The following is a 26,055-nucleotide window of genomic DNA, read 5'->3' on the forward strand; positions in this document are numbered from 1 at the left end:
GTGTTTTAATATGGTTATTATATTTTATAAGCACGTTTGGACATCGCATACTGTAATGTGCATTCTATTATTTATGCCATCTGGAGCATGAACTTGTCTTCAACATTAAGCACAACAGCGGTTAAAAGTAATTCTTAACAATTGATTCGAGGATTAAATTACATTAATCTTGATTCATTCCTCGTGTTACGAATAAGCTAGCAACTTGAGCTTTCTGGTTTGAGTTTGCTAATATTAAAAATGAAAAGGCTGAGAATAGATATCGCCTGGAAGATGTTTATCGCATTAATATAATACAGCATTAAGATCACAATGGAGCGGCTCAAGAGAGACCCAATATAAGAAGCTTGGAACCCCACGTGCTTTGTTGTGAAAATAACTTTATGCTCCAAAGGGCGGGAATAGAATAAAGCAAGCACAGCTTTCAATAAAGCCAATGGTCCTTCTAAGAGATAAACTTGTGTCGCTCGTATCCTTTGTGATGATGTAATGACATTCAGCCGCAACCCCGCAGAACAAACAACTATTAGTTTTTTAATTGAATTTTGTTTTAGGGGCGCAAGTTCAATTGATACTTTCGGTTATTTGCTACGCCATGGTTAACCCTAATAAATATGTAATGCATAGTAATTAGAATTTTCAATTATTTTTTAGTTACACATTTTTTTAACCCTAGTAGCTTTGTACTTTATTTAAATAGCCTAAAAATCTTCTGCGCTTCAATTTCGATTATCGACTTCAGTATTCATTCTTGGACTTTAAAATGTGAACTTACCGAGTTGATCTGAACAATGTGAGCGTTTAAGGCAAAATATAAACGTTGAACGATTTAAGTTAAGCCGGGAAAGCCGTGTGACTCAGCTGAAATATGTGGCCACTGACATCACAAAGAAGCAAAAACACGCAAACGGCTGAGCGAAGTACGCAATATGTACCAAAAGGGAACCCGGCACAGCCCCGATACCATCAACATCAGCCTTATGCCATCAGACAATCGCTGCACCGCAATTACAAATAAGTTATTTACAGCACGCCCATTGGTAGATATTTTAAGCTTATCGCCATCTTTAATCTATTGATTCACTTGGCTTTATGCATTTGCTTCTAGAGCGTCTTGTTTCATCCAATCCAATTGATATCCGTATTTGGACGGGAGTGCGGTCTGTTTTGCATTCGCACCATTTAAGATTTATACCCCCTTTGATCTGCACACTTAGCAATCAAAATTCATTAGGGTAGGGTAATCCTCTTTGAAAAGTCATTCATTCACATCATTGATTGATTCATTTAATCGGCTCGTCGACATCAACGGTGTTTGCGTGACTTTATGTGCAGGTGCAAACATCTTAATCCAGTGCATGTGAAGTTTTGTATTGTAAATAATTGTGCTATTTATTTACTTACTTTATTTACTGCACTTAATGTATGTCATTTTTATTATAATTTAACTATATCATTATGCAGTTCGGTTCGGTCTAATGAGAAAGCGTAACGAGATTCTGACATTTAGGTAACATTCGGAACAATAAATCTTTGCAAGCGTTTTGTTTATTGGCGGTAGGTGTGGACGTGACCCAAGGCAAGGCGCTAATGGACAAAAATCGAAGCGTGGCTGGTATGAAAAGATCGAATTTATTACTTCATAAGTCATGAGGGTTAAGTAATAATCGTCGACAATGGGCAATAAAGACTTTATAGGCAGTAAAGTTCGATCCTCTCGCACGATGCGGCTCGGAAGTCCACGCATCCTACACTTTACTACTCATGAAATCAAAACTTATTTTGTTTATTCGGTTTCGGATTACAATAGTATATAGTTTATCGCATAAAATGAATATTGTTGGCAACGTAACGACATTATTTTGTTTAATTTATTGTTACATTTATGGATCTTCAATAGCTGTTGAGAAGCTATGAAGAGAATAAAATTTGTAAGAATGACAGTCTAAAAAGTCTTTTATGTTAAGGAATTCGAGATGTAGATTCAGTACTGAGATTGTAAAGCAAACATCGGAATATTTTTACTTCATAAAATAGGTATAAACGTCTTTCCTTTCGCCGTTGTCTTGAGTAGGTATTCGTAATATTAATAATTTAAAAACATAGCAAAGCTTTCAAAAAGACTGACAATAGCTTTACTTTTTAAAAGTTATATAGTATTATGCTAACGAATCACAGATCAATAATATATTATCCTGTTGTTTATGGTAAGTTATTGTTTTTAATTGTGCATCTTTACATAAATTGCGTAATTACCTAGACATCAATGAATTAATTACAAATGCGAATCAATTATATAAATGGATACTTTATATAAATAGTAAGAAACAATAACTCAAAAGTAAAATTATATTTCATTAAAAATATAAATTCTTCAACGTCCTCCTTCTGAAGTAACATGTCGAGAGTAATTTAAAACCAGTTTGTAGGCCATTTGGTTAACAAGAAGATTACTTACAGCTATCATCGAATGTTGCTCAAAATTATTAGAAACTTGTCTCGTAGCGTATCGTCTCAAATTAACGTAAATTATTTACTGTCAAGAAAATTTCATAACATTTATAGCGATATATCGATATTCAATAAGTTTTAATGATGTATATGGCTTCTGGTATGGACGTTAACTGAGTAGTCTCAGATTTTATTTTATAATAAATGTTTTTGCTTTCGTGATAAATGCCTTCATATTCATAGTGCAATAAGAATATCAATTGTATGTAATTAATTTCATCTCAGACAGATTTTAAGAGACAAATGTAGTCTAATAATAAAAAGGTTTTGTAGTACGACTAAAAATGTTTACACAGAGATATATCTATATGCCGCCGACATATACGTACATCTCAAGTAGATGGAATGTTAACCGTACAATTATGCACCACTAATCACCTTGTTTTGTGTGTCGGCAGATTTTTATTTTACTGTATGTTTAAATACCCTCCATGTTATTAGTTCTTTCGCTAATTTCATGCAAAATAAATGTATTTGTGTAGTTTTAAGTTCTCATATAAGTGAATTGTCAAATTCATAATGAGAATAAAGAATCTTAAACCTATTATATAGGTAGTAGGTAGGAACCTACTCTATCTAGGTAAATAGCGACGTGTACATAAATATATTATGTAGTTTGACAAAGATGTTGAGTAGGTAGTAGGTATACTATAAAAAATATGTATTAGCAGTCAATGCTCTCCTTATCATAAATTGAACTCCTCTTTTAAAACTAACACGGATTTAAAACCAAAACTTTTAGAAGAAACCGTACCATTTTTCCATCCTTTTGTAGGCTAGAGAATTAATATCCCCAAATATAAATGTCTTAAAATTTACTGGTCTTAGGTAGAGCGATTAGTTTTGTAGACACTACTATCATCAATTGTGTTTGTTGCAAATTGATAAACAGTCAACGAGTCAACTCAAACAACGGAACTTGGGGAACACCATGAATCTAAACAATAATGTTAAAGCACACAACAGAGGGTTGCGTTACAATATCTGCTATTCCCAACACTTAACAGGAGTTTATCTCAGATGAACCAGTATTAAATATGATCTTGCCATACACGTAGTTGTTACGAACGCCAAGATCACACGAATATTGGTTAGTTTGAAGCGAATGTTCGTTAAGTCATAGGAAAACAGGGCAGGGAAGATAATCTCGCCGGCTGTCGGCGAATGTTTAAAATAAACACAAGCCGTGGTCTCCTATGATAACAACGGTGTTTTGATAGTCCGTCCGCTGGACGTTACTTCCTCGTAACCGTGCCCTGTCGCGGCCAACAGTTGTTATGTAATAAAAGTTCAGAAGAATTATTGTTGCAGTTAAAAAAATATTTTGGTTTCTTATTTTGCTACAGTACTAACATAAAAAAGTATTGTACTAGGTAATATGTGACGTCCCACGGTCAAAGGTACCTTATGGCGGGTATGGAGTTATGCATACCCCAGTAATCTACAATAAATAAGCTATCGATAACACAAAAGATCAACCTTCTAGGTTGCGTAGTTACAGAGATATGATTTTTTGAAAATAATGTTGTGAAATGAGCAACTTTACGATAGAGAAGTTTTAAGTTTAGCCGCCTAAAAAACTATGTTCCTGAAGTAAGTTACATAGTTGACTACAAATAATAATGCCTTATATATCTGAGATTAAAAAAATATTGCGACTTGTTCTGTAATGCAAATAGAAACTTTTGATATCGACTGATTTATGTGTATACTAACCAATCTCTTGAAAATAAAGTTTTATTTCATTTTCACGATTGATTGCAATGAGCTCTCAAGATTTAAATTTTATCTATTAGAAAACGACACTGACAGACAGTTTAAGCAAAAAACAATACCGATTTAGAGGTGAAAATGTATTTTCTGACTTTTTCATATAAAATCACAAAATTGAATATTTTTACTTTTAATGTGACACACAATCAATTTTTCTGAGCACATATGAAAGAAATTCTGTCATTCAAATGAAATAAATCCTAAAACCCCAACTAAATACTATATTTAACCCCTTATGCCACTTTAAACTTACATAACAATAACAGTATTTGCTCCATACATTTACGAAAAGGTACCTTATGGAAATAAATCTAATAATACATCACTACAAAATATCAATCATATTATAGTTTATCTTTTATGACTAGAAAATATTTATTTACATTAAACTGCCCCCAATTTAATTAGTTCTTCGTCATAATAATCTTAAAAAAGACCAATAATTTGTATGTAATGAAAAGGTACCTTGTGGTCAAGTTACATGATGAGGCATGATGATGATGGAACAGTTAGGATAATTTAATAATATTTTGGGGTTAAGATGGTATAAATCGTCTATTTCTTATCAATAATATATTTCGGTTGCTATTGAAGATAAGCGGCATTGAGGTTCAATGACCTCAGATATTCCATAAGGTAATGCGTCGGGTATTGGCATTTTTCAGCAAACCAATGGCTGATTTACTGCATGCGACCAAACCAAATGAAGATTATTCTAGTTAAGAAAGACTTGACGAGAGTAACTTTGGTATAATAGCAGTCTACTTGGATTTGTGATGTCGGTCTATGTACGGTTATATGTAATATTTGCGAGGCGCCCCAACCAGAACTGAAATTATCAAATTAGTTTTGCAGAATGCTAAAACAGTTCTCTACCAAACTTCTTTTCCCGTATTGACTAGTTTTTTTGGGAATTTTCAATCTTTTTCCATAAGGTACCTTTTCTACTAAACTCTGAGACGACATTACTAGGCTTATAACTAACTTATAACAAAAATAAAAACAGGTAAACAAACGTTAGGCATTAAGGTTTCAGATCACACAATAAAAAAAAATTGAGCATTTTTTCACCTCTTTACAAAACATTTAATATCTCCGAAACTAGAAACCCTCATAAGGTACCTTTTCCCGTGGAACGTCACATATGTACTCGTAATACTTATCTATTGGGCAATTCCCTGAACATGTTTCACTACATTGGCTGAGGCTGTACCAGTAGTGGCATGTGTAACACATCAAATTCATTTATTCCTTGATAAAACACATATATTACATGTCAGTTCACAAGTATACCAAAAGTAGATCCTTGTCGAAAGTGGGTAAAGTCATCGTCAAACGTATTATTACTTATTTTGATACTAAGGACCGTATCGTTAATTAATGGATACAACTTTACTTAGCCGTTTTTTCTGGTACCTATTATATATTTTTTTTTTAATTACTCATATAGTTAAATTAGTGCTTTAATAATAAGTAACATTTCGTCCTGGGAGATCACGTAAAGCATATGGTTTGGATAATATTTACCTAATCCTCCCGAGTAACTACAACGATTGTGGACAAATACTACAAGAAAATTTGCGGTTTGCGAACGAGACGAGATATTACACAAAAAAAATCGTACTATGTAAACAGCAATTACATATGATTCGTAAAGCGAAACATCTGGGCATAGTCTAATCATTTATTTTAGTTGGAAAAAAAGCTTTGGATCTGTGCATGGTGGCCTTTTAGAGTATATTGCATGTTACTTACGACAATCCCGACTTTGGTATACAATATAACCACCATGGAACGTTTCTACCGACCTGCTCTAGCCATGGTTCAACGCCATGAATGTCCGTTAGGCTTTGGATTTTGGTAGATTCTTTTAGCTGTTTCCCTCATTTTGCTTGCGTCAGAAATTGACGGGAATCCAAAATGTTGCATTAAAAGTCGTTTTCATGTAAAAATAAAAATTCACCACATTTATTCTGTGGATGTTCAATTGAGCAATCATGAAAAGGACACTTAGATGGCATATTTTGGCAGCATATTAACCTTTTGTTTCTTTAAATCGTACCAAGGAATCGGTGAAATAGTTTCAAATTAAGCTCGATAGGCTTGTCCAAATTATATTTGCTAGACGGTATTAAAATCATCATAAAGTCCCTAAAATAAAATAAATGTATCAGATATGGCTTAAAAATACCCCCAGATTATACCTTAAGAACATAGTAATACAAAATAATACACACGTAAACAGTTAGACCGGGTTATATCTGTATTCATAATTAACGATACGGTCCTTATATGTACAGAACTTGTTAAAAGAGACCAAAATAAATGTTTATCATAACAACAAAATTATGATCGATTTATTTAAACATATCCATATTATCCATACACATACACATGATATGATTCATGATACGTTAAACAGACTCCAGTTGCAATTAATATTTCAATATGCAACGGAACACGCATAGAAACAGATAATATTTAGTCAAGACCAAAACCTCATTTAAAGGCACACGGCGGCATAGTTAAACAACAGATAAAATCACAAGCTCACACCAGCTTAATGTTTGTCATGCCAACATAAAATTACACTTTCCCAGTCGGCTGTTTTGATTGCTGCCGCCGTCTGTTTGGCCGGGGACAAGGCGGGCGTCGGAATGTACGCTGTCATAGCCGGTTTAAATCCTTCCAATGATTAGCCGAAATCCAGTCACGATTACACAGTTATTGACAGAGATCGGCCCGGAATTGAATACGGTTCGTCGGATCTATTAATGCGTGCGATATTCATCGTTTTGTGATCTTGCGCGGGTAGATAATGAGACTGACTGATAAAAATTGAGTACAATAGCGTATAGCCCACAATCAAGCAGCTTTCAGATTATTTTTTACTTGTTAAGAAACGTGTTTTTGTGACAGTCGATTTTGTAGATCTAAAATAACTCCTCAACAATACTCTTTATAGCATAACTCACACATATTATTTTTTTATGTCCAAAAATACTTATAACTTTCATTTAATGTTCCTATATACCTATTTATAAAACGTCAATTTTTCTCCAGTAAATCTCATTGTATTTATATCAGTAATCGGGTTAACAAACTACATTTAAATCCAACTGCAGGCCATTTTAGTTATTGGAATCATTCAATATAAAGTTTAACTGAACATAGTGTGGGTATATTCAAAATAAAATTTAACAATTATAAAAGCAACTCCACCACAGACCGAAGCTTAATCCTCAGTAAATTAATTCTTTACGATAGTGATAGTTGGACCTGTTGCCGCTATTGTAAACGTGAATTATAATACAGCGGATACTCATGCATTTTCATTAGAGACGCCATAATGCAATCAAAATACATAATAAATGAAGGAAACGAACCTACAAGTTACGGCTAACACGAGGGAGTTCGATATAAATCAGGTGAACGATATATTACGACAAACGATAGAAACTTTTTAATCATGTCAAAGTTTGAAGCCATTTTGCCAGGCATTTCGTGGAACATAGGCGCTAATTATATGTCAAACGCAAAGAAACAAAGTAAACTTTATTAGTAATACTTACCAGAGGCGAAAAAAGCTGTTGGTATTCTGTTTTATGAACTTACACTTAGCAAACAGTAATAAGACGCAAATTTCCTCAGAATTTAGTGCATAATTCATTTTGTAAGTGACGTAAATATTCGCTTACCTGCTTGTTTGTTGTGAGGAGAAAAGGGGCCGTCGGCGGGCATAGAATCTTTTTTTACATTGAATTTTATGTGTGGGAATTTTAATATGGGACCGAAACGGCACGTTCTACTCACAGATGGGCCGCAGTTGGTTTAGATACTTTGCGAAACACGTGTCGCTTTTAGTCATAAACTTTTATACTGCTTAAAAGAATATTCTTAGAACATTTCAAAAAACATCTTGCTGTCAGCTGCGGATCAGTTAGCTATTGTTTTACCGAGGCAACAGCTTGTATCTTTCATTAAGTTACTAACAGATGATTGATGAAAGTAACATTACGGTGAAGTATGTTTATCGCAGTAATCGATAGTTTCTCCGCTATCAATTTAACCAGAAGATAGCGTCGGCTCACACACGCTGTTTCACGGCGGGGCGGTACGAAAGCGCAGCGTCATCCATCTCATATTTCTCGAGCCTGGACTTCAACGGGATCTACTCGAAAAGTTCAAAATAAACACGAGTTCTACGAAATCTGTCAGCAGCGGTAGCTATTGGCCCCATCACGGATCATAAAATCCAGTTTGATTTATGACAGCTGTGGAATGGTTTTTTTTTTCATCAACACCTTTCACATAATGGGGCGCAGACGCAGAGTTCAGCAATCGCAACCTTAGCAACATTTTATTACGCACAGCATTTAATTAATGAATGAATCGTTTTAATTTCCGTTCATAATCGACTAATAAGAAGTAATGTTTAAAGCAGCTGGAATTCCCGCAAGAAATCCGTCGGACGGCGCGCAGCGGGACGCCTCGACAATGGCAACCAAATTAAAAGGAACCGTAAACGTTTGGACTTGAGCCTCGCTAAAATTTATTGCTCCAAGCTTTTTTCTCTTGTTTTGCTTGCTAATGAGATTCGAATGTTGCAGCTGTATTATTTGAGATTGCTGGCGTTGATTAAAAAAATCTGAGCAAGTTACTGCGCACCATTCTGTGCCGAATAAGTTTCGCCGGGACCCAAAAGTTTTAGGAATACTTTTTTATTCAATTTCCTTCAACAACGCAAGCTGATTAGAACCATTCCGACATGTCTGGAGACCGAGCAAGCTACCCGAAATCCAATAGCTTTCTTTCAATACACATATTGAAATTCGCAAGTTCTTATTGCAAGCGATACGATGCTGAGCGGGCCGGGGTCCCGATTTGATATCTGGTGCGGTGTAATAAGGCCGCTATTGATTCGATGCTGGTCAGGCTACGCGGGTGGTCCTAGACAATGTTGTCGAAGCGAAGCGGGAATGCAAATTTCACCAGTGTTTCTGGTCAGGTGTTGTTGAACTCTCGGGCAATTAGCCGGGGGACTTGCAGGATGTAAACCGTTAAAATTGACTATGAAACGACTTTGAGTATAATCAATCATGTTCAATAACGATTGGAGCGTGACTATTATTAATTTATTTTAAACATTATTTATATTAATGGGCACGATATTACAGTTCGTAGCATTTTTTTGTTTAACCATCTTTACCAAATAACTTATACGTTAATATTTTCACATTGAGGAAAATAATGTAATCGTGATTCGTCGATCTTATATCCAAAGGCACAGGATACCAATCAAAGTGATCCGAATAAAGCAAAAAATGGAAAGAGCCGGTGATGCAACACGAACCAAGTGCAGCAAACTACATCTGTGGAATAAAGAGCCGCTTTGGAACCCTGACGAACGGAGCTAAGTAGGGACAAAGGAATAATGGTGAAAGAGCATAAGAACCGGAGCGTGGCGATCCAGTGCCAGTTTCCGGCAACGTGGGAACGCCTTTTTATTGCCATTGATAATTTCTCTGCTTACTGTTATTCGATACTCGAATCTTCGCCATTACCTGCCATAAAGGGTATATGTGATTGGGATCTCAGGTAATTATTCGCAGAACTCACGAGTTTATTGCTTTAAATCATGATTAGCCAATCTACAAAAGCTATAAAGCCCTTTAGGAGTTTCAATTAGCAGCTTTAAATAGTGATATGTATTATAAATAAATTACATTATTACGATGCTCATTTTAATCCGTGAAATTAAAGACATTATAGGATTTTAATGAACTATTAGTTACCATATGCGGTTACATAGGTAGGTACCATGCAGTGTACGAGAAGATTACATAGACTATTATTATTATTATTTGGGTGTTGTGGGCCTTTGAGTGCCACTTCGACCAAGCTATGATCTATTGTAACTGATTAAAGTTCACTACTAATGCCCGTTGAATCCAGGAAATTCCAGATTCTTTGGGCCGTAATGCTCTGTACCTCATAGAGTTCCGATATGTGTCAGTCAGTTATATAGACTAAGCATCTGCCCGCAACTGCCTTCGCTTCGTATCTAAGTAGGTATTCATTTGGGAATAAAGGATAAAACGACGACTACATACCTAAATTCACAACTTTAAAGAAAGTATCCCAGGATAAATTGTAATACCCGAATATAACATAATAATGAAGGTTATTTAAGCTGTCTGTTTACCAAATTTCACCCAATCTGTTTATGTAAGTAGCTGTTTTTTCACACAAATATCAAAATATAAAAAAAAAATTACATTTGTAAATCTATAAGTGGGATAATAAAAGAAACAGTAATGATAAACGTTGACTAGATCTCAGAAAACCCGAGCGCGTAAAATCAACTCCGACACCCAGCACACTTTCCTAACAATAGTTCATCAAATGGTATCGTGAACCGACACGTCATTTCACGGCCCATCGGCTGTTGGTCTATTTAGCACTTCTATTTCCTTCAGACGTCGACGAACACCCGATCTCCAATTACGCGTTTCATTTTGCCATGGCTTATTAGTTTCCCCCTGACGTATGTAGAGTTACAGTAATTACATCTTCAGCTGAGTTTACCTACTTTTCGGCTTATTTTATGTTTCTTTCCTTTATGTTTCTTTTTTTTGTCTGTTACCTTCCGTGATTATTTCTCACTTGATGGTCTTATCGGAAGATCAGCGCTGGAAGTCGCCAGCAACATGCTGAGATGGGGCCATTTCGTGACACTTTATTTTTTACTATGTTTTTTCTATGTATGTCTATTGTTTGTGTGTTTACGAATAAAAAACTATTCTATTCTATTCTACTCAAGCGGAAATATACAAGGGGGAAATATATATTTCTCTTACTCGATCTGAAATTATTCGGGCTCCGCTATTTGTCTTTTTGTTATCTGTTTTACTAGGAACTCATTTAAAAATCGTTCGCAGTGCTCTTTGATTGTTTTACTCCGTTTGTCCGACCGAAAGCAAACATTGCTTGATCAAATACATGCCCGGCCGAGTTCATCGCATGTTTTTCCTTTTTCTACACCATTGGCTGAAGCTATTAGATAAGCGTACCTATCAGACAGAACTAACAAGTAAGGGAGACTGTTGCCAAATACCTACGCGGCGTTGGAAGCGCATTTCAGTCAGGGAACCAATGATTTATTGGTTAAAGTTGCGCCATTTCTCATCACACCATTCGTTACTCCAATAAAAAGAACGTCTCCCGATTATTTATCGGAATAAGTATGAAACGATTTTTATTACGGTGTCTATTTTAAAGTGCACTCTGTCAAATGGCTGTTACCTACAACTATAAATAAATAATAACTTTTGATTTATGATATCCTTCCAAAAGCGATTTAACTTTTTGAGAGCAATGAAATGGTTTTTTATTATTATGACAACTGCTATATAGATGAAGCTTTATAGGGTGCGCTTCAGGGGTTTTTTTTCCACTTTGTCATGTTTTATTACTATCTTTTACTGTAATTAAAAATTAACTAAATATGAACAAAAGACAACTAAACATAGTATCCATTGTAGGTACCTAGATACCGATAGATGGGTACCTATATATTAATAACAATCATAGATAAAATCGTTGTTGATTATTATTGACAAGCGATCATATCAGAAACAAGGTACCTATTGTAATTGATATTGGTCACGCTCTCTTGCTCTACCTATGTATAAAAAAAACAGTCTAAAATTAAATTTTAGGTACACTATAATGTTCTGATATAAGTAACCTCATGTAACCATCCAGAACGGCTTAATATGTGCAAATCATGCCGCACCATACCATACTTCTATGCAGAGGGAGTCAGGAAGTCTATATACCCGATTGTATCTACAGGGTAATGGTAAGGTAGAGGTACATGTTCACAACCTAAATAGGGAAAGTGCACTAACGGATGACCACAGTGGCCTCACTTGTAGTGTAGGTGCATATTTTACCTTATGGATGCGGTGCAGATGCATAAATTATCACATTTAAATAAGCAAAAGGTGTTTTTAAGTCCACCAATTCGATAATTTTAAGAAACGCTGGGAACAAAAATTACTTAATGCAAAGTTATTTCATGGCAGTTGTGGTTTTCTACCTATAATACCTGTATCGTAGTGCGCGGAGCAACCTGTTGGAATTCCATTATACTTACAACATAATGAACTGGTTAGGAAAACAAATTTTGTTCAGCAGATAGAAAAACACAAAATAATAAACAAAATAATTACCTTTTGAAATTGTTGTCATAAACAGTCTAATTAGCTGTTCCTTCCACAGAGACCCAAAGTTTGAACTTTCTGACTTGGCACATCAATTTGTGGGCTGAACGCAATTAACTTGTCAACAAACCAAAATTACGGGATCGCGGCACGTAATCACGATACTTTATGTCACTTCATAACTTCACTGTAACCGAGTTACAAACTTAAAACACATCACAAAAGTGTCAATTGGCGCACTTAACAAAACTTAGTCGGGCAGGCTCAGCTGAAAAAAGCTCTTACAAGTCTTAGTTTAACACAAGTTTGTTATTGGTCGCATAACGACGCGACGGGGCAAACCGGTTATCGTTTACGAGCGCTCGAATCGAGTGGCGGGGCGCGAGGCGGCGTGAGGTCGCCGTGGCCGCGCGGGGCTCTCTGGCTACAGACGAGAAGCCGTGGCGGGCGAGGGGGCCGCCGAGAGACGAAAATGGCTTCACAAGTTAATTTTTTTCTCTTTCCTCCTTTAATATTCCGCATATGCCGTGCGCGGCGGCCGGTGCACGCGCATGCGTCCTACCCCGACGTAGGGGTTGTAGTGTAACGCGATGCACTTTACATAACTTATTGGGCTAAATCGAAGCCACTGTTTAATAAATACCCTGCCGGTGTCGGGTTTGTGCGAAGCTTCCTCGGTGCTCACTTTTGCAGTATTAACCCGCGGCGAGCCTTTAAGCTTGCTGAAACTCCAACCATTAATCAAATGTACAAAACATTGTAATGAACTTATGAAAGTTATGAAACAATATAGACTACTTACTCATAAACAATCCATGTAGGTTACAAAATGCCTCATGACAATGCATAAAATTACACTTGTGCAATAGATAAATTGTTAAACAAGACAAAAAAGCTACTTATGATGAATAATGCACATATGAACATAGAGTAAGAAGATAAATGTTGGTCTAACGCATAAAGTGATAGCAAACTAGGTACCTCCCATAAAATTTTACAAATACCTACCAGATTTTAAAATAAAACGTCAAATAGGTTCATAATTTTATAGACAGTGAAGGATATAGTAGATTGTATCACAAGGGAGCAAAATAACATATTTAAGACGAAGGCGTACATTGAATCCTGAACGAAGCAAAGGATTCTATATTAGAATCCCTAGCGTAGTGAGGGATTCAAGTGTTAACGCCCAAGGTGGAAACAATTTTTTCACATCACCTATTTGGAAAAGGGCTTTTTCTTCCCCGCTAGGAGGGATCAAAGTGGCACTTTTCCTCCCTGCTAGGGGTGGGGGGATTAAAGTGGCACTATTCTGTTCTAGGACACTGTTTTTGTTATTCATTGCATTCTTTTTTAGCTTAAATTAATTCAAATTAATTGAGTGTAATTTCTACAATGGCGGAGTTATGTGGAAACTGAATAAATATGATTGTGTCGACACTAAGATTTTTTTATTTTCCTCATAGTTGATGTGAGAAGCAGTAATGGGTCACACGGTATCAAAATTATTTCGTCTTGGGCGTTAACACTTGAATCCCTCATTACGCTCAGGATTATTGTACGCCGTTGACGGAAATATATCATTTTGATCCCTTGTAACACAAACTACTATGCTACCATGTGACACATACCTAATGCTTTTCACATCACCTAGGAGAAAAACTGTCATAGACCAGAAAAGTGGCACTTTGATCCCGTCTAGCAGGCAAGAAAATTGACACTTTGATCCCTCCTAGCTGGGAATAGGGAGTCCTTTTTCCAATAGATGATGTGAAAAAAATAATTTCTCATCCAGGACGAAATACAGTTATATTTTTTTAAATCTTAGGTATTATTTAGATTTAAGCAGTAGACGTAAAAACAAATTAGAACGAAATTAGAAATTCAGAATGGATATTGTTATGAGTGGTAGGTACTTGGAATACGTCCATAGTTATGTTTATAAAACTAATGGATGAAAGAAACTTAACCACCCACATGCCAGAAATAAAATACATACGTACCTATCTACAAGGAACTCTCACAATTAGTAAAAACTATATCATTTCCAAATGTCGCTGCCTTTCATCAAAGAATCGTAAAAATTTTACTGTCGGCTTTAATTTGGGAAGGACTTTCTAATTAGCAGCTTTCGAGCGTTGGTATGGAAAGACGGATGGGGCTCGGTTTATGGTCCGAAGTAAACTTAAAGGTGTGAATTGTCATCATTAAACTTGGTATTAGAGTCTGGCTAGCCAAAATTTGTTGATAGATATTTCGTTGTTGTATCACCAATTGTCTATGATTTAAAAAAAAAAGCTAAAAGTCAGTTGTCAATTTATGTCATTCATTCAAATTGTTTGCGGTTTATAAGGGGTTTATTTTAAATAATATTAATAATGTCTATACTGAGTGAGGTTCAAACTATTATTTAAGCTCGTAAATAATTACGACAATGTGCGAAGTCGACGTGTAGCGTTGTATAACGAAAAACTGCAATGTTTACAACTCCTAAACAAATGTAAACAAATTAGGAGGTTGGTGCTCTATAAATATTTTGATACTTAGCATTTATCATATTTGGCATAGTACTTATGTATTTTTTTTGGTGATGGATTAATATAACGGTATTATCGAGCTTAGTTTTATTTACACTACATTTCATTTTTCGCCTTGTTACAATGGTATATGGTGAGAAAGTGTTAACATATGTGTTTATCGTTGACTGTACTTTACATAGTGGTAGAAATTATGTGAGCTGACTTTGAGTGCACGTCGACGTATATTTAACTTATATCCTTAGGTACCTTACGTGTGCACAGAAAATCAAAAATATTTTCTAGTGTCAAAACTATAATTCCTACTACACAAAGTGTGACCAGCCCAAGATTTTTTGAATTTCCCGCCAAACATTTGTGTAATATTTCAGTAGCCAGACTCTAATGTAACATACCGAAAATTATAGTGGCTTTTAATCTCATTAACTTGGCATATCAATGCCAACTAGTTCTTGGTGAAAATATTCTTCTTCTTCTTCCTCGCATTATCCCGGCATTTTGCCACGGTTCGTGGGATTATGTTACAAAAGGAAGCATTGAAAAAAGTGCAATAGTTTTTTCAAATAAATTAATTGCTTCACCCCGGAATTTTTGACATGTTTTTGTACCTTATAATATATGAATAAAGTCAATAACTTTGTAGGATTGTCACTGATAAAAAAAGTTTCTTAACAAAAGTTTAAAGTTGAAAAAATCATAACTCGAAAACTACGAAAAATCGCCTAATATACATTTCTTTTCTTCTAAATTCAAAAAAATAATTTTGGACCTCAAGGTTTGCACCAGCCTGTATTAGGCGGACTTTTTACAAATAGTACATAGTAGTAGTAAATATATTGCGATGACGCTCTTTCACTCGAGTCACTCGACTATTGTAAGAGGGACAGGGATAGAGGATGGAGAAACAGATTGGTTCCATTAAACTATGCTTTAAAGTTTAATTCAATAGACTCCATAAATTTTTCAAGTAGTTATCACCAATGTTTGCATAACAAAGCGATTATAATACTAATAACAATAATAACTAATTTTGTAAATGTCAGCGTGTCGTTTTAAAAAGAGACCGTGAATTCGATTGTATGTGAGCGGCTTTTAGGAAGCGGGTACATAAGACTCTGAAATTTTTACACGCAGATAACGTATGGGGCTGCTTAAAGCAAGCTTAAGTACGTACGTTATAAGTTGTAAGCTGAACATTAAAAATGTGTATCAGAGAAAACTTGTGTTTTTGAATAATTTTACGGTTTAGACTCAAGTCACTCTCGCGACATGTTACGGAGAACCTAGGTCTCCTTTCTCAAGCACTATGCGAGCAGTGTTCACGACGGCCGTGTATCGCGTACATGTCGCGGCGAGTGACTAAAAACAAGTGAGTCTAAACCGTAAAATTATTCAATGTTAGAATGTCTCACGACAGTTTAAACTTATGTTTTAATCCGTGACTATAATTATACACAAACAATTAAGCTTAATGAAACAATGAACGAGATTCTGGAGATAATAAGCTATGCAAACTATGCACGCAGCTGCATACAAATTGCCTGGTAAAGCTTCGGGTAAAATGATAAAAGTTTTCTTTGTGAGAAATCTTATAAATATTGTTACATTTCATTGGTAATTATAAACTTATTTATACGTTTCAAACTTGTGTTAATTTCAATTGTAACCAAACATATGAGAAATAAAAAACGTGTGCATAAACAGTAGATTGTTATCCAAGGGATGAAAGGCACCTATTTCTGACGAGATATTTGGCGGTCGAACGGAGTGAGATCGCCAATACTTCGAGTCAGAAATGGGCGCTTTCACCCGAGTTAAGCACTCTACTTTTCATTCCGAATACAAGGACAGTAAATTACAATTGGGTGATAGGAAATACGATAAATTAATGAAACAGCTCTAAACGGTGGCTAAAAATAACTGCATTCCTGTTGCCAGGGAGGTTTTGGGATTATACTGAGCATATTTTACTATGGGACCATAGACTAGGAATCCTCTAGACGGAGTTTAGAGCAATTATTTCATGAAACCGATGCTGCCAAAAATACGGGGGTGCGGGGGACGAGGTGAGCGAGGTCCCGTGCCGTGATTGGTCCGTTCAAAGACACGGACGTCACACAAAGACACTTTCGACTCGAAAATGAGGGGGTAGAACTACTATGCTCAGTCTGGAGGATGTCTTGTCTGTGTATGGGACCAACACCGAAATCGCGAAAAAAAATTACCCTCCCATAGAAAATGGACCAGCCAAAATGTATGAAACGACAAATTTTTTTTTCGCGATTTCAGTGTTGACCCCAAAACTTGCTCAGTATAATCCCAAAACCTCCCTGGCAACGGGAATGCAGTTATTTTTTAGCCACCCTGTATAAACCTGGAACAGTCGGGCAGACATACGAAGTCGTTTATGTCCAAGCTGAAACGGATACGCTTAGCTCACCCTTCGCACTCGCTCGGTAAATTATTTTAAGGAAATCGCCTCATCAGATCTCGTCTCTTGGGTAGGTAATAAAAACGTTGCCACTTTCCAAAAGCTTTCAATTCTTGAATAAAAAAATATTTCTACGAAAGCGAACAATCTAAATAATTTATTACATGGCCTCCCATTAGCTCGGCTATTGCATTATTTTCGGAAGCTTAGAGACTGAAGGGTCTGATTTTAAAATCAAATCATGAAGTAGATTTGTAAAATGTTTTGACGTTTTATTTCGTTGCTCTCAAATTAAACAGAATTTGAAAAAGAAGAAGGCTATAAAATCGTATCTACGGTGATGACTTCAATAGTGGGAACTTAGATATTATGTTAGTTCATAAGTAAAAAGATTTTCTTTGCGGACATGGAATTTAAACGCTAGACCTTCAGAGAGGTATTCTGACACAATCAACTCACGAGGTCAACTTTCATTACAATTAAATACTTACCTACTCTACCGGTAAGTACTATGCAATTTCCGGTGACTGTCTGTATTGAAATGCTTAATATAAAGCACGCTACTGTATGTATTCATATTAACAGTGATGATACCATTGAAATGCATATTAGAAAGTATTTTGACAACCGAGCAATCTTCTTCTTGAGTTGTTTCCTCATGTTGGCTGGTAAATTGAAAAAGGATAAGTGAGGAATATGATGAAGAGGCCTACATGTGATAGGCAGCCAAAACAAGGATAAAACAAGTCCGATGTCGAAAAGATCGGCTCTCCACAAAGGCAGGCCACAATTTCAAATTCATAGCACCGACGATTAAAAGTCAAAACAAGTAAAAATGGCTAACAGTCCCGATAAAGGACGAAAGTATGCAAAGTGCTCAGTAGAGACGACGGACGGCCGACGGCTCACGTGGGAACTGTATGCAAATCGTGCCGGGTTTTGGTCGTGTATCCGGCCAAATGAAGAAGGTAACATGAATGTACGGGCTCCAAACATGCGTCATACGTTTTATGATCCGCAGTGTTGCGTGTCAAATACGGTAGTGACGTAACGGTACCTACCTAGGTCAAAAACCAATCCCAAATGAGGTTGGTAAGTTCACGATGCAAGTGCTTAATGTATGTGACGGTAATGGATGGCTTAAAAAGTCCCGACATTATACGGATAACTTGCATCGCACAGCTAAACTGAGGAATTAACTGTCGCCTGCGGTATTTCCGGACCGATACGACCTTCAAACCTTCAAGAAAAGAGCGTAATACTCCTATCTTAAAGGCCCGCAACGCACTTACAAGTCTTGCAACCGCCCTGGTGTTGCGGTTGTCCATGGGCGGCGGTAATTGCTTACCGTCAGGCGATCCATCTGCTCGTTTGCCTATAGCTATCATAAAAAAAAGATAATTCTGACAATCATTAATGTGCCTTAAATTTAAAAACTAAATTCAAATTGTACAACAGCACTCATTTCAATAACAAATAGTTGTTACAAATTGATTCCACATTTACATTAAAAGCAGCTGTAAAAGACGGAAATCGTATTATTGTATTATTGAAGTGGTAAAGCATAGTTTTGGTGCATTTGCCGCGGTGCCGTGATGGCCGGCTCGCGTGTCGCGCCCCGATAACGAACCCGAAGCGCAGCGCCGCTATTCCAATCTAAACCTATTCACAATCATAAAACTTAAAACACCTATTAAAATGTTGTCTCTTTCTCACAAACAGAAATGTCAAAATAACGGATGAGGACAAACTAATTTCAACGGCGTTTCAGGTTTGGTAGACAAGAAGAGTAGAGGGTAGAGTGGTAGAGGTCCATTTCTCGGATGGACCAGTGTAACGCAACGTATACCATAGAAATACACAATCAAAAGGCACACTTACTGGTTTAAAGGTTCATATCATTGACTACATAGCCAAGGTGGAAATCGTACAGCGAGCTGTAAAATTGCATGGACATATGTATTATGAATTGAATTCATGCACTTTAGTTAGATTAGATGAGCGCTCGATGGGCAATTGGAATATACGGGGCCGGTACCAATTGCTTGTACTGAGTAACAAGCTGAGAAAACGAAAGTGTACAACTAAAGCTACCTAAATATTCTAGGAATTTTAATAATGTAAGTGAACATACAAAGTGTGATTTAGCTATTTTCTATTTATTATTTATGTTTGTTTCAGGTATTTTTTGAAGCATTGATAAGGTAAGTGAATCAAAATATATAATTAATTGGGTATTACTAGGAAAAGCTCTGTATCCTACTGTATACATGTGTGTCTGACCATGGGGCTTTAAATTCAGGGCTCGATTCTACTCGCTAAACTGAGCTACTTTTACTATGGCACCAACCCCAAAATCCCGATTTTTTTTTTACTTTTTCATACATTTTGGCTGATCAGATGACGTTTTCTATAGAAAAGCCAAAAATTTTTCCCCGATTTGAGGGTTGGTCCCATAGTAAAAGTAGCTTAGTTTAGCGAGTAAAATCAAGCCCTGGATTTAAAGCCCCATGGTCAGACACACCAGGTAATGGTACACAAAGTTAGAATATAATTTTTCTGATTTAAATTATGTCATTATCTAAGTTATCATTTGCGCGTGCATTTCGGTCGTATTTACTTGTTCGTATGTACATGTGTTCGCGAGAGCGAGATACACGTATCATTTCGGTGTCAAATGTAAGTTTGAATTGGCCTCCTACTCGCAAATAAAAACACTTTGAACGATTCAAGAGATAGAGTCCTCCATCAAACAAGAAGACAGACAGGCAGATGCTTCGAAATAGGTATAGGCACTTGACAGGTACGAAACCCTAAAAAAACTAAACTTTTTTGAAGAAATATTCGTCAGCTGTTATTATGGGATAGAAATATTTAACAAAAAGTTGCACCGTTGCGCTTAACAAGCACCGTCTCCATAAAGGTCCCGCCCGATGACTGCGCTCCTTGTTGATATTCACCGACACCCCGCACTCACAGATTACATAAGTTAATAGATACGCTACTCTAACAAAACTTATCAGCAGTCGCCACGTCGTAGCCAATGGCGTTCCTTGTTGACGTTTACTTATACCTCACCATCACATACTATAGTGTAAACAACGTTATTTACGGTATTTGACGTCTGTCACTCACTACAGCAACACTACGTAAAATGTCTTGCACATTGAAATCACAAAGGAAAACAACTGCACTGCGAACGTTTACGTTCTACGTCTTTTTTTTTTTAATTTTAGTGTTGTCCGGACACCACCGTTATGAATCGGTAGTCGTCTAAGTAAATCGATATGAATATTTCATTTTAGGTCGCAACAAAGCATTATTAAATTTATTATATTTACTTTCGAATAGATAGTGTATCGATTTCTGAACGATCCGGTATTGACGTTTGAAAGTAAAGTTTTTGTATTGGTGCAGTTCGTCGTAGTTATATTATAGAAAGCTATAAATGTTTTGTTCTGTTTGTTTGTTTTGTTCGAAATAAAAATATTTCATTTCATTTCATTTCATATGTGTCTGTCCCACTACTGGGCAAAAGCCTCCTCTCTCCCTTATCCGAATTATCTATTAATAAATTTAAGAATTATGTAAAGCGCAAACTTATTTCAGGGGCCCACTGATTAACAATCCGCAGGACGGTATCGGCCTGTCAGTTGTTAGGAACTGTCAAAATTTTGTTCTAACTGACAGGCCCGACTAAAGCTTATTATACCACACAAGATTACATAATAATACAACGTGGGATTAATTGTTATTCGAAATGATTATTTATTTATTAGGTATATTTGATTATTGATGAGGAAATGGATATTCCGATAGTTTCAATTTTGACGATAGGTGCGACCTACTAGGTCGATGTATTAAACCCATTTACCTTGCGGGAAAAACATATAATTTTAGCTTTATTTAAATCTCAAATAAAAAATCATTATACGTCACAATTCGATACCTCAGTCTATGTGCCATCCAATCGTAATCGCTTGCTGTGACAATCGATTTGCGTTAGTTACATCTCTATATACGTCAGTCATAATGTGTCAAATACCGTAAATAAAGTTGTTTACACTATACGAGTAGAATAGTGACTCTGTGAGCTGCAGACTTTACTTTCATTGTTGAGTAGGTAATTAAATTATCACAGTGGACTCACAATGGTCTTTAGCGTCTTATTTGTGGCCTTTTTAGTTAAAACCATAACAGCTAGAAATAAATTAATTAACGTTTTTATACAAAGACCCTGAAATATTCATCAATGGGCTCTCAATATTTTCTTACATGAAGATTTTGCCCGCAAACATACACCCTACATTTATAGACTCGCTGAAAATTCCCAAGTTTAAGAAATGCGTGTTATTTAGTGTTGTCACAAATATAACTTATTTTCTATTAAAACAACCTGTAGTAATATTTACTATATTTCCTTTAACTACATTTCCTCCATTCATATAGGTAATGAAACAGCAAAAGTGTAACCAGTTAACCCCGGGTTAGTGGGATAGTGCAAGTGGCGCTAATAACTTTTTTTTTAATTTTTTACTAGGCAAATAAACCTCTGGATAGTCTGGATGCGAAGTAGCTAGTTTGTGTGTAATCTATACCGCCACGCCACGCCACTCGGTTCGTGCGACGTTGGCTGAATTGCTTTATTGCCGCCATCCACACCTAAATATTAAAGTGCCAGGTCTGTGACTCGTCTCGGTTTGTTTATGGTAATGCTACACTTTTGCTCTTACATTATATGAATGGAAGAAAATAAGAAATGAAATGTTTATATTGGACAAGCAATAAACAGTTACATCATTATGTCGATAACAAAAACGAAAAATATATTACCTACCTACACTAAAAATAGTATGGAAACTCGTCTGATTGTATTAAAAAGTATTATTTTTAAGGCACTCTGGATGCTAAGTTGGCTAGTTTGTGTGTAATCTATGCCGCCACGCCACGCCACTCGGTTCGTGCGACGTTGGCTGAATTGCTTTATTGCCGCCATCCACACCTAAATATTAAAGTGCCAGGTCTGTGACTCGTCTCGGTTTGTTTATGGTAATGCTACACTTTTGCTCTTACATTATATGAATGGAAGAAAATAAGAAATGAAATGTTTATATTGGACAAGCAATAAACAGTTACATCATTATGTCGATAACAAAAACGAAAAATATATTACCTACCTACACTAAAAATAGTATGAAAACTCGTCTGATTGTATTAAAAAGTATTATTTTTAAGGCACTCTGGATGCTAAGTTGGCTAGTTTGTGTGTAATCTATGCCGCCACGCCACGCCACTCGGTTCGTGCGACGTTGGCTGAATTGCTTTATTGCCGCCATCCACACCTAAATATTAAAGTGCCAGGTCTGTGACTCGTCTCGGTTTGTTTATGGTAATGCTACACTTTTGTTCTTACATTATATGAATGGAAGAAAATAAGAAATGAAATGTTTATATTGGACAAGCAATAAACAGTTACATCATTATGTCGATAACAAAAACGAAAAATATATTACCTACCTACACTAAAAATAGTATGAAAACTCGTCTGATTGTATTAAAAAGTATTATTTTTAAGGCACTCTGGATGCTAAGTTGGCTAGTTTGTGTGTAATCTATGCCGCCACGCCACGCCACTCGCTTCGTGCGACGTTGGCTGAATTGCTTTATTGCCGCCATCCACACCTAAATATTAAAGTGCCAGGTCTGTGACTCGTCTCGGTTTGTTTATGGTAATGCTACACTTTTGCTCTTACATTATATGAATGGAGGAAAGTAAGAAATGAAATGTTTACATTGGACAAGCAATAAACAGTTACATCATTATGTCGATAACATAAACGAAAAATATATTACACTAAAATATTTAGTATGAAAACTCGACTTATTGTATAAAAAAAGTATTATAATCGATTGTACTTTATGGCCTGCAACTGGACTGGACTGTATTGGACTGATATTAACTGCCTACTCGAAAAGTTTAGGTAATATGGACAAAACTATTACAAGTAGATAAATTAAAATTTACTGAGTTTACTTACTAATCTTCCATACTACCTATACGAAAAAGCAAAAACAAAATTGTATAAGCGAACAACTCCAACATGGCACTAACCTACGTAACTATGTTTTGGGCATATCTAAAAGACGATTAAGTCACACTGGGTCAATAAAAGTCTAGATCGGTATTTTATATTCTAGCTTTCATATAATAATCGTAAAAAGCTTACCATGTAATAATGCGAATAGCTACACAATTTCTTTAAAACAAAATGGTTCCAAATTTTCGCGACCCCCGTTGACAAACAAGCCCTACCGATTGGTGCCAGCCGATTTCGTTTAGGGCCCGAGATCGGACCAAATTACTTTCCACATAGATCGCTTACCAATTAGATGGGCCATTAGTCCTTTTTAAGATTTTATTTGTACTTCCTTTTTAGGTACCATTGTAACCATAATTAATGGACTGATCAGCGTCAACTATAAATAGTAGAGCTAATAAGGTAAGCTTTCCAGCTTGGGCTGGTGGAGTGAAAAAATTTCACCTCATATTAGATTGACTATATCTATGTAATTTAATTTCCCATGCAATAAAATTGTTTAAAATGTTTCAGCAATGACAGATTTTAGTTTGGTACATACAATACAACTGACCTCAATTTAGTATGACTGCATAGTGTTCACTTCAACTGCATATATGTTTGGAACCAGTAATTATGTCAGTCATAAATACCTAAATAGTTCACTTCAACTGCATATATTTATGTTTGGAACCTGTAATTATGTCAGTTAAATAAACAAAACCATAGATAAATTGGGTAGTGCGGCTTAAAAATCGCCTACTACTATTATGTGTATTGATTGTCAGCACTCGTATTCGTAACCGCTTTATAATGCGGAGTCTATAAGAGGTAGTAGGTACATGGTCTTAACTCAACTTCGTCAAGTTTTGATAGACAAGAAAATGTAAACAAGGCATAAAGAAGCCACTAAGCAAAATTGCAAATAAACGGAAATGTCGTGCTATAATAAGTTCAGTGTTCCACTTGTGGTTTTAATAAACAAGCGGGAAATGGAAAAAGTTTTCGTTTTACACTGAGGATGTATTGTCGTAGATATGATGACTAAATTATGTCGACCTACTTAGTAGTTATTCTAAGAAATACAATTTGGACAGTTGTTCGTTTAACTAAAAAAAACAGAAGCAAAGACATTCTGCGACCTATAATGGTTTTAATAGCTATCATAAAATATGTAAGGACACGTGCGGCCACTCTGTCTAATTTCCGTACAAATTTATTTATTAGCCTATTAAATACGATGATACGCCTTAATTACTCTTGAATTAAATCCGTTTTGTTAGCATAAAGGCGCAAGTTAATTAAAAATACCTTTGTTAAATTAATATTTATTGAATTCAATCACTTAAAACACAGGTACATACATTCTTGTAATACCTATACCTATCATACATGCTTGTTTGTATATGTACACGTCGTCGGTCTAAAAAACTCGACGCCACGAAAGGCCGGCCGCCGCCGTGCTCACATTAGGCAGTATTTTTCCGAGCTACCCATTTCGATTTGTTGGATTCAGAAGTTGAATAGCGATGATTGCCAGTTTGCGTGCACTACTCTGATAGTTTTGTGCTCCACGGTAAAATTCACAGACATATCTAATACTTCCTTCATTTACCACGTCACTTAACATATCCGCAGTTTTAAAAGAAACTTATTCATTTTAGGCATAAAACTCAAATTTGAAAGTAAGTTTGTAGAGGAATGCGAGGTTGTAAAAGTAATCAATCAAAATCTACTTCACCGGAGGAATGAACGATCACTAAACATAAATATTAAATAATACACCGATGCGAAGCTCACAATATTAATACTTTTCGTGACTGGGAACACTGTTTCTTTGTTTGCTTATTATTCTTGAACGATATACGCTCTGTTTCAAAATAAGATTGTCACGATGTAACTAGTGAAGAGTTGCATTCTAACCCAAAATGCAATCAGCAACTACTATTCATGTTTACATATTTCTGGATAAATACAAAATTATAAACATACATGCCTGTCAATTTATCTTGAATAAACAGAAAAGTAGGGAATTCAAACAAAAATTTAACTTACCTCTTGGCCATTGGGTTAGTTAACCTATTTACCTAGTTATATACCTAACCTACTTACATGTATATTCGTCAACGGTTCATATTTGGTCCTAAATTTAAAACATAACTGACTCTACAAACCTACATTGTTTTTCAAAATTATAATTATTGAGAAAAATATAAGTTAGCAAACTAATCTTCAAATCTAAAACACGTCGAAGGTGACGTATAATCTGTTTGGTAGGAATGCGAAAATACAATAAAACACTTAAGTGCTTAGGGAAATTTAATTAAATTCGGGCAAGACGATATCTCCCTTGTGCCGAAAAATATTTTTTGTGCTCGATACCGTCACTAATTGTGCAAAAAGTCCGTTCCGGTCTATCGATTACGAATTTGCAAAAGCGCTGTTTTTGTAGTACATTGAATCAAAGTTAATTTTATTATGACAGTTGAATGACGTGC

General features: G+C 35.8%; 1 protein-coding gene and 1 long non-coding RNA gene across 5 annotated transcripts in view; one reads left to right on the forward strand and one right to left on the reverse strand.

Annotated features, from left to right (window-relative positions):
* The window catches only part of LOC134796037 (uncharacterized), a 113,239-nt gene extending 100,028 nt beyond the window's left edge, over nucleotides 1–13,211 (reverse strand). For 2 of the 4 annotated variants that reach the window (XM_063767962.1, XM_063767960.1), the window contains exon 1: nucleotides 12,522–13,210. The gene's annotated coding sequence lies outside the window, so the exon portion shown is untranslated. Of the gene's footprint in view, nucleotides 1–12,521 lie in introns of all 4 variants that reach the window. The other 2 variants (XR_010144892.1, XM_063767961.1) reach the window with 2 other exon arrangements.
* LOC134796061 (uncharacterized) overlaps nucleotides 1–26,055 on the forward strand; it is a 540,671-nt gene that overhangs the window by 312,594 nt on the left and 202,022 nt on the right. The window lies entirely within an intron of this gene.

The sequence above is a fragment of the Cydia splendana genome, chromosome 13, assembly GCF_910591565.1.
Source record: "Cydia splendana chromosome 13, ilCydSple1.2, whole genome shotgun sequence".
In the NCBI taxonomy this organism is placed as follows: Eukaryota; Metazoa; Arthropoda; class Insecta; order Lepidoptera; family Tortricidae; genus Cydia; species Cydia splendana.